Raw genomic sequence first — 10,410 nt, 5'->3', positions numbered from 1 at the left:
GATAAAGTGCAAGATAATGTCCCATTACAGACAATTCAAATGTCTCCATTGAGGTAGATGGGAGGTCAGGACTGCATTCTGGCTGGTGGGAGGATGGTTCCGTTTCCTGATAACAGCTGGGAAGAAACTGTTCCTGAATCTGAAGGTATGTATTTTCAAACTTCTGTACCTCTTGCCTGATGGGAGAGGGGAGTGGAGGGAGTGACGGGGATGAGATTAAGAATACGGGGATTAAGAATGAGGGCTAGGCCATTTAGTTAAGAATAAGGGGTAGGCAATTTAGGACTGAGATGAGAAATAACGTTTTCATCCAGAGAGTTGTGTATTTATGGAAGTGGAATACATCGCTGGATATTTTCAAGAGAGAGTTAGATATACTGAGGGCTAATGGAATCAAGGGATATGGGGGGAAAGCAGGAACGGGGTACTGATTTTGGATGATCAGCCATGATCATATTGAATGCTGGCTCAAAGGGCCGAATGGCCTACTCCTGCACCTGTTTTTTTTCAAGGACTGGTCCTTGATTATTTTGGTGTATTACTGTTTGTTTAATCCATGCTTGTTCATTATCTAGAATCTCAATACATTAACATTAATGCTCTGAAAAAGTGAAACATCACGCATCCATGTTCTCCAGAGATGCTGCCTGACCCACTGAGTTACTCCAGCACTGTGTAGAATATTGCTACAATGTCTCTGCTTCAGCACATCGACACTTCCCCTGTGATTTACAGAGGTAGTTTAGACTCTACTTTAGAGATACAGCATGGAAACAAGCCCTTCGGCCCACCGACCAGCAATCACCCTGTACTATCCTACACACTTGGGACAATTTACACCTTCACCGAAGCCAATCAACATACAAACCTGTGCGTCTTTGGAGTGTGGGAGAACGCGGTCACGGGGAGAAAGTACAAAACTCCGTTCACACAGCGCCCAGAGTCAGGATCGAACCCGGGTCTGTGGCGCTGTATAAGCAGCAACTCTACCGCTGCGCTCCCAGCTGTTCGCTGGTTCCTCGGCCAGATGATCAGAGTTAAGAAAAAAAATCTCATTATTAATGCACCTATATCAGAAAACCACCAGCTGACCTCAAAAATTATTCTTTTTTTTTGCAAGTAATAAAGTTGTTTTTTTCTTCTTCCTGCTGCCCTTGGCGATCCCTGGCACAAACCCAGTTAATGAGTAACTGTAACAGCCTTTCATTCTGATCTCCGTGGGTATTTGACGCGGCATAAGGACACATTTGTTCCTCGGCGTCTCAATGAAGCGTTGTGAAGGAGGAACAACCACGAGGCTTCATGGAATCAAATCAAAGTTGCCCAGTGTACAATGGTGAGCCCAGATTTGCCTAACATGCTTCTCCTATCTAAACCCCCGATACACAAATCAGGTATTTCTCAGGCATCTACAATGTTCCTTTCAGTATTTGCAAAAAAAAAATCAATTTTCCAGCGTTGACATAGAGTTCAAAGTATACTCTACACTAAAATGTTTAAAAATAAAATCCAGTCTCACAATCCATGTTATGAAGCTGCCCTTGAAATTCTCAGCTTTTCTACTTTTTTGACACGGATGTTTGCTAATTATTAATGCAGATATTATATGTTTCCGAGAAAGTGCATTTAACATCAAAAAAAAAATAATGGGTTTGGAAGAAGCCGAGGAGGGGTTGTCTTACAAAGCACGCGAAAGCTCTCTACAATTGTTTTGTGTTTGCACCCAGGTCCAGTCACGCAAGTCTTGTGTGTACAAACCTTTAACAGACAATAAAGTGAACGAATACAGATATTTGACAGGATCGCGTGCAGCTCAGGTACTTGACGATGTGGCTCGAAGCCAGCAATGTTGGGCGTAGTATCAGGACTGGATTTTAACTGAAGATGGACACAAAAAAGCTGGAGTAACTCAGCGGTTTGTTTAAGAAGGAACTGCAGATGCTGGAAAATCGAAGGTAGACAAAAATGCTGGAGAAACTCAGCGAGTGAGGCAGCATCTGTGGAGAGAAGGAATGGGTAACATTTCGGCTTGAGAGGGGTCACTCTCTCTCTCTCCCTCTCTCTCTCTCTTTCTCTTTCTCTTTCCCTCTCTCCCTCCCTCAATATCTCTCTCTCTTTCTCTCTCACTCGCCTCACTTTCTCCCACACTCTCTCTCCCCCTTCTCTCTCGCTCTCTCTGCATTTCTCACTCTCTCCCTCTGCCCTCTTCAGAAGAAGGGTCTCGACCTGAAACGTCTCCCATTCCTTCACTCCAGAGATGCTACTTGTCCCGCTGAGTTACTCCAGCTTTTTGTGTCTTATCTTCGGTTTAAACCAGCTCAGGTAGGTTCCTTTCAATCCACTTCCACCAGTTTCAACTCGTCACGTTAAACCTAGCCTATGTCACACTCGAGGAATCAAGACTGCATTGCCAATTGTCTCTTGCCCAGAGTAGGGTAACCTGAGGGGTAACTTTTTCCACACAAAGGATGGTGGGTATATGGAACGAGCTGCCAGAGGAGGTAGTTGAGGCAGGGACTATCGCAATAGTTAAGACAGGATAGGTTTGGAGGGTTATGGGCCAAACGCGGGCAGGTGGGACGAGTGTAGCTGGGACATGTTGGCCGGTGTGGTCAAGTTGGGCCGAAGGGCCAGTTTGACCACACTCGGTGTCACTCGGTGACTCTATGACTCTAATATATCGATGTTTCCTTTGCAATTGTAATTTACAAGCACTTCCACCCGTTCTGTCGAATGGTAACATGCTTGAAACTACAGAGGCTCACCTTGTCTGGTGTGTTGTCATCTGCCCCGTCCCAATAATCCGGTCCGTGTTTTCCGAGATGATATTTTTGCGTGCTAAACGCTTTAAAGATACAGAAGAGAAATGGAAGCCTCCGGCCAAGTAGAAATTGAACGTAAGGTAGTCGAACAAGAAGTTCATTCATTCTAAGGTGATCCATAGGAATGATACTGATTAGTGCATCAAACTATTAAGGCACTGCCTAGGGCAACACGATAAAAGGCAGAACCTTCATTTGTACAGTTCAATATCGTAAAAAATTGTCTAATTATTTTTGAGTTTATAAAAATGCAACTTATGAAGCAAAAGATAGGACACAAAATGCTGAAGTAACTCAGCGGGGCAGGCAGCGTCCCTGGGGAGAAGGAATGGGTGACGTTTCGGGTCGAGACCCTTCTTCAGACCTTTTGGCACCAAACATTTGAAGCATTTGTCTTTCAAATGTTTCTGATGTAGTTTATCTCTGATTAAATATTTCCTTTGTACATTGGCCACAATGATCCAGTTCTGTAACAACTTTGCAAGGGGTGTTTCTTGGCGTTTACAGTGCCTTTTGCTTACCATGTGCTCAAGTTAGTTCGCCTTGCCATGAACCATGCAGACTGGCGTATCTGAAGAAGGGTCTCGACCCATTCATTCCTTCCAGAGATGCTGCCTGTCCCGCGGAGTTACTCCAGCATTTTGTGTCTATCTTCGGCGTATCTCTGAGTCAGTTCCAGATCACTTTGTTTCAGATGTCTCCCCTCAGTTATCTAATCATTCCATTCCTCTGCGTGTTACAGAGATGTTTAACTGGGCTGTATTTATAAACACGTTACATGAACACGCGATGTTTAGGAACGCTGAAAATTTCAATCACGAGGGGTCACAGCTTTATATTCTCCAGCCCACACATCTTCCCCTTCAAAACTCAACACACACACACACACACACACACACACACACACACACACACACACACACACACACACACACACACACACACACACACACACACACACACACACATATATCACATTTGTGAATTTAACTCGAAATTTCCACAGAGCCACAATCGTTTTTTGTTTACATTTAAATCCCAAATTCCAACTGAGATTGATCGTCAAGTGTACTTCACTGGGTACAGTGTTTATATAACATTTCATCCGGTTTTGGGACGTCCTTACGTCAAGGTGAGAGAAACATCCCCTTAGTCATGGATCATTGGTGAGCCAACCTTGGATTGCCTTTTAACCGGCTGTCTTTTAAATGCCTGCCAAATTGGCAGCTGTAAAAATCCTCAGAATCTGGCCCCGTGTATTTTATTTTTATTGGTGATGTAAACAAACAAAAATAGCGTCCAACTTTTGACTATGGTTTATTATTGTCACGTGTACCGAGATACAGCGATAAACTTTGCCTTGCTTGCTATCATTTGCAAATGACACCATCCATACACTTCTGAAGAAGGGTCTCGACCCGAAACGTCGCCCATTCCTTCTTTCCAGAGATACTAGCTGTCTGTCCCGCTGAGTTACTCCAGCTTTTAGTGTCTATCAGCAGCTGCAGTCCTTTCCCACAACAAACATGAATATTTCAGGTCGTGCTAATGAAAAATAGAGTGCTGAATGAAATATTGTCGCTACCAAGTCCAGATAAAAAAATATGACTAGAAAGTATGATTTTAATTAATATCTAGACACTTGCAAATGGTATGGCACGTTTTTTTTCTCTTGTGGTGTTTTGAAGTTAGAGATAATTCTTGAAAGCATGTTCGAGATCTTGGAACGATGCTCAAGTTCTGATGCAGAGACTGGTGTGACTCAAATAGATGAACGGATGTGATTTATTTGGGGAGCAGTTATTCCTTTCCTTAACAGTTTTTTTTTTACAGCATTCCCTCCTATTTTATCCCCTTTAATGTCAAACTAGATTTATTTTTACTTTAGTGTAGAAATAAAGAAGTTTATACGAAGGATAGACACAAAGTGCCTTTTGAGTCTGAACACGGGTCACTTATCCTTTTCCTCCAGATATGCTGCCTGACCCGCTGAGTTACTCCAGCGCTTTGTGTGTATCATTCTTTCTTTTACTCTAGCTTCATTTCGCTCCTCCTGTACCGTTATGCCGTTTATTATGTTTGTTGAACTCTGTTTCCCCCTCTTACAGTATGTTCCTTTTGCATCCCTTCTTCTTGCTCTACGGTGGTAGATCTGTTTCAGTTTGGCAACGTGCTGGAATCCCGGGAATGGAAACGATGCCAGTGTTTGCCAGACCTGGTGCAATCACATCTCCCGCAGAGCGGCGAGGCTTTAAGAATAGCCGTACAATGAATAATATTTCCATCCCAGTCACTGACTTTAGTCGTTTCACCACTGTCATCGGGACGAAGGTACAGGAGCCGAAAACTGTAACGACCAGGTCAGGAACAGCTTCTTCCCTAACACCATTAGGCTATTAAACACGACAACCTCAAATAAACTGTGAACTACATAGATTATCCCCATTAATGTCAAACGAGATTTATTTTACTTTAGTGTGGAATTAAAGAACTGCAGATGCTGGTTGATACCAAAGATAGACACAAAGTCTGAAGAAGGGCCACCTATTCCTTTTTTGTGTGCACAATATTGCTCTATTAACAACATCTATGTGATAGTTTTTTTATGTGTACATTAAGGTTTATTTTCCTCTCGTTTATTATATTGTTTACAGTGTACTATCTTTACATATTCTGTTGTGCTGCTGCAAGTAAGAATTTAATTGTCCTATCTGGGACATGTAACAATAAAAACACTTGCACGACACCAGTGTGCCTGCGCAACCCAACTTGAACCACCGGGGCTGGTAGCAAAGGCAAGGTGTGTATCAAAGCCGTACGCAGGGCGCCAGGGTGAACGCCGTGTCCGCTGGGAGTTGTCGTTCGGACACGCTCACCCTTCCCTCCATCTGCCGCAAATGGGAACTACAACTCCCACAATTCCTCGCGCCCACCCCCCACCCCCCCCTCCTCGCCCAGTGTCCCGCCCCTCGTTTGTTTCCGATTGGCTGGAGGAGCCCGGGGCGGATCGCCCTCAGTGACTGGCTGCAAGGAGAGCCATCAAGTTTGGTTGAGCCTCCCATTTATAGCGTGTGCTTGGCTTACTCTCACGCAGAGTAGCTGGAGACAGAGTGGCAATGAGTGCTGTGTGTAGCATTGTGTTGGAGCTGCAATCCATTCTAAATGAAGTGTATCACCGAGGCAGAAAGGGAAAGGAAAAATACAATGGCTGTCACCATGCCAATTGACCAGGAATGAAAATATCCAGGATTACTTCAATATCTATGTGATTTTTTTTTTTAAATGAGAAGAATTTGTAGTTTCTACAATGATTGGGATTTTTTTTTTAAATCCAGGAACCGCGGTTCCCTCGACCTGAAGGCAGGAGTGCATCATTTCACTTGTTTCCTACGTTAGTGTTCTCAGCACCGTTTGATGCAGGATTTTGGATTGTGGTGGTCATTGTATCAACACCCTCGCGTAATATATGTTGGAAGGAACTGCGGATGCTGATTTAAACCGAAGACAGACACAAAATAAGCTGGAGTAACTCAGCGGGTCAGGCAGCATCTCTGGAGAAACGGAATAGGTGACGTTTCGGGTCGAGACCCTTCTTCAGATTCTGTTAATGGGGGAAAAAAATTACATCTCAGAATTTTTCTTGTTGGATTGGAATCGTTTTCATTTGGAGACGGTAGCATGGTTTTTTTTTTCAGCAAAAAAATGTCATGGTCAGTGCAGCGTGGATACAATCTGAATCAATGGATTACACTATTACCAAGATGTGTTCTCTCGGGGGAAAATAAGTGGAATATGTTACAAGCTTTTGGATGCTTCTGTCATTTGGTTCAACATCGCCAGTGAATGGGTTGCATTGGATATCCGAGGATATATTGTATCCAGATGATGTATTGAAAAGCCTGGGATGTATACAGGATACCCTGTGGATTTAATCTCGGAATAACAAAACTGTATTTTGCCACCTTTGGAATGGGCTTGGTAAAAGGTAAGTCTGTTTCGTTACAGACCCGCAGTTTCGATGTATTAAATGCTTGACTGACCATGGACAACTGATTTCAACTCAAAAGCACGACTCGGCAGTCATCTAAGTAATACCTTTTTATTTAAAAAAAATCAGCCTTTATATCTTGCGATTAACAGAGGTCCTTTTGATCGGACGCAGTTTAATTGAACCGTGGGGTACTGTGGCGGTATATGGCTCCACGCACATACAATGTCACACGGTACTGTGTACAAGTACGATTGTTCAAAGTAAATTTTTTTTTAGCAGGTTGTGACTTTAACCATCTCCTCGCCGTGTCAGTGTCACGGGCAATACCAATCATTTAGTCTGCGCACAGCTTTAACCTGCAAGCAATCTGTACAATCAGGTGCCTCGGATCCGTTACGCAAGGGGATAGATTATCTTTTTCGGATCCAATGCCAACCCCCTCGCTCGAAATGTTTCACTTTCTATTATGTCGATAACGCTTGGAATATGTTTTATTTTGTCACTTTAACTTCAATATCAGAATCACCAAATTTGATTTGTGAAATGGGTTTATTAGTGATAGGAACAGAATGAGGCCGTTCGGCCCATCAAGTCTACTCTGCCATTCAATCATGACTGATCTATCTCTATCTCTCAACCCCATTCGCCTGCCTTCTCCCCACAACCCCTGACACCCGCACTAATCAAGAATATGTCTATCTCTGCCTTAAAAATATCCACTGACTTGGCCTCCATAGCCGTATGTGGCAGACAATTCACCACCCACTGACTAAATAATTTTCTCCATCTCATTCTTACCGCCATATGATGTTTTCAGGCGAGAATTGAATTCCCAATTGATATTTCAGTCGATACCACTAATGTAAATTGTGATCGTGAGAGTTCGTTTTGGAAAGGTTCTGGTCAATGCATCTCTAACACTAATTAAGCGCTGTAGATAATCGTTTTGAAATGGGCTTGGTGAATGGGAAATTTTATTTGAAGTCTTCCACGATGGTTTGTTGAGATGAGTGCACTGCTGATGCCGTCTTTACCCCTCCAAGACCCCGTCCCATTGATCAGTATGAAGCTACCTCTTCGCTGCCTTGACTCGGGGTCTCTCCTAGCGGTGCGCTACCTCCTCCCATGCACCTGTCAGCTACTATTCAGCTGCGGGTAGAAGTGAGTGGCAGCAACCTCTCCCAATCGGAAATCCAACCTCGGTGGAGAAAGTAGCCAATCGACTGATTATTTAGCCGGAGCCAGGGCAACAGAGGTCGAATTTCACCGGATTCACCCGTCATCTACTCCCCCAGACTGGTCAAATTATGCTTTCTTACCTGTTTAAAAACACTAGCAATATTGAGCAGCTTTTGATGCATACGAGATGTGCATAACTCCCCCGATAACTTTTCAATTTAAAAATGTGAAGGAATTCCTAGAAGAAATGCCAATTGAAAGCAAGTGTTTACTCCTAAGCCAGGTACTAAATGTACTTTAAACATTATGCACTTTGAAACTTGTGTGGGATGTTAGACATTTTTGATTGCACTAAAATGAGGTCCTATCAGGTGGCATAGTGTCAACTCACTACGATCGTGAGGTTGTCACTATATTGGATGATAAACTTTTTTTGCAGCTCTTTCAGTGTAATATTACTGGAGGGGTGGGGGTTGAAGTTAAGTGCTGTCATGTGCATGCTTCCTTCGATAACCCTTATGATGTTTGTTTTTGTGTGGTTTGATTATGTTCACAAGTTCAATGATCATAATTGGGCCATTCGGCCCATCAAGTCTACGCCGCCACTCAATCATGGCTGATCTATCTTTCTGCCTCAACCCCATTCTCCTACCTTCTCCCCATAACCCCTGATTCCCGTACTAATCAAGAATCTGTCAATCTCTGCTTTAAAAATATCCATTGACTTGGCCTCCGCAGCCTTCTGTGGCAATGAATTCCACAGATTCATCATCCTCTGACTAAAGAAATTCCTTCTCGCCTCCTTTCTAAAGGTATTCCGAGGCTATGGCCTCTGGTCCTAGACTCTCCCACTAGTGGAAACATCTTCTCAGCATTCACTCTATCCAGGCCTTATGACTCTGGGATCCCTCCTTTGAGAAACCAGGTTGGACTACGAGTAGCAGACTCTTTGGTGTACGAGGGATGGGCGAGGGGCAGGGGGAACGTTGGTGGAGGTCAGGTGGCAAAAACGGAACTCATGGGGTAATTCAATGGGTCAGGCAGCATCTCTGGAGAACATGGACAGATGACATTTTGGGTCGGGACTCTTCTTCAGACTGATTATGGTGGGGGGAGGGAGAAGGTTGGGAGAGAGGAGAGGCAAGATGAAGCGTGGCACCTGATTGGTGGACACAGGCAAGGGGAGGAGGGGTGGGGTTATGATAGGCAGGTGGTTGGAACAAAGGTCAGAGTTTAAAGCAGGAGGTGTGAGAGACTGAATGAGGAGTTGCAAATTGTGAAGCCAGAGGAAGGAATGGAGGGGAGAAATGGGTGAGTCCAGGTGGGGGCATATGAGGGTGGGGGGGGGGGGGGGGGGGGGGGGGGGGGGTTGTGATGACTATTGATGACTGTTATCTAGCTAGCTAGTCCCAAGTCTATATAGTGTGATGTTTATATGGAGGTTGGAGTGTTTAATAGCCGGATGGTTGTCTGGAAGAAGCTGTTTTGTGGATCCTGCAGTTTTCAGGCTCCAATGCCTTTGTCCCATTGGCAGGAGTGAAATGAAAGCGTGGCCAGGGTGGTGTGGGTCTCTGATGATCCTGACTGCCTTTTTGATGCAGTGAATCTTGTAGATCCCTTGTATTGCTATTGCTTGTTCTTGTAGACAATATGTTTTCATTGATCATTCAGGACTACTGCCAGAGAGAAACCAAAGGAAAGATTACAACCTTCTGGGCCATTTGAGGCAATTTAGCTCGGATAATTGAGTCTATTTAAAGTGCTTTTTCAGATGGAAGCAGAAAACTGGGACTTGCCTGCAATTGGTGATATTTTTTTTCTTCTCCCACACATGGTGGATGTTAAAAAATAAGTTGCAAAGAGGGATATTTGTTTGATTAAATCCTTTATATCTATATTACTAAAAGTCTGTTCTTGACCGGTTTTGGCGATCTGTGCTGCGATTTCCGAGAGAACGCCGCCACCTACGGCCGTCATTTTTGGCCACCTCGCTCAGAGCCCACCTCCGCCGCATGTGTGCCGAGGATTTTTCCAGTCGGTGAAAAATGACAGAGATATTAATGATTTTACAAAATTCCCCATTCTCTCTGCTGCCCCCGCTGGCGGCAGGGGGGATGGACTATAAAACCAGGAAGTGGTGTACCTCAATTAGCCTGCAAGCTGGAGGAAGGCAGAGGGTCACGTTTCTCTGAGCTGTGAATAACATTGAACACATGTTCACACAACTGTGAGTAAGTACCCTTAATGTGGTTTGAAAATGAAAATATGGTTAAAGTAAAAAAGCACTGCCTGCAAATGGTTGTTTGGGGAGTTCGGGTTGAAACAAAAAGGCACTCTCTCTCCCCCCTTCTCCTCTTTCTTCCCCCCCCTCCCCTCTCCTCTTTCTTTCCCCCCCCCCCCCCTCCCCTCTCCTCTTTC

The 10,410-nt window shown here is 44.2% G+C and overlaps 1 long non-coding RNA gene across 1 annotated transcript in view; it reads left to right on the top strand.

The window, feature by feature from the left end:
• Positions 1 to 5,924: 5,924 nt before the first annotated feature.
• The window catches only part of LOC116987953, a 226,033-nt gene continuing 221,547 nt past the window's right edge, over positions 5,925 to 10,410 (top strand). Inside the window, exon 1 of the long non-coding RNA XR_004415833.1 lies at positions 5,925 to 6,807. This is a non-coding gene — a long non-coding RNA (uncharacterized LOC116987953). The remainder of the gene's footprint in view (positions 6,808 to 10,410) is intronic.

The sequence above is a fragment of the Amblyraja radiata genome, chromosome 26, assembly GCF_010909765.2.
Source record: "Amblyraja radiata isolate CabotCenter1 chromosome 26, sAmbRad1.1.pri, whole genome shotgun sequence".
Classification (NCBI taxonomy): domain Eukaryota; kingdom Metazoa; phylum Chordata; class Chondrichthyes; order Rajiformes; family Rajidae; genus Amblyraja; species Amblyraja radiata.
The sequence above is the reverse complement of the archived record's forward strand: the minus strand, read 5'-3'. Positions and strand labels throughout refer to the sequence as shown.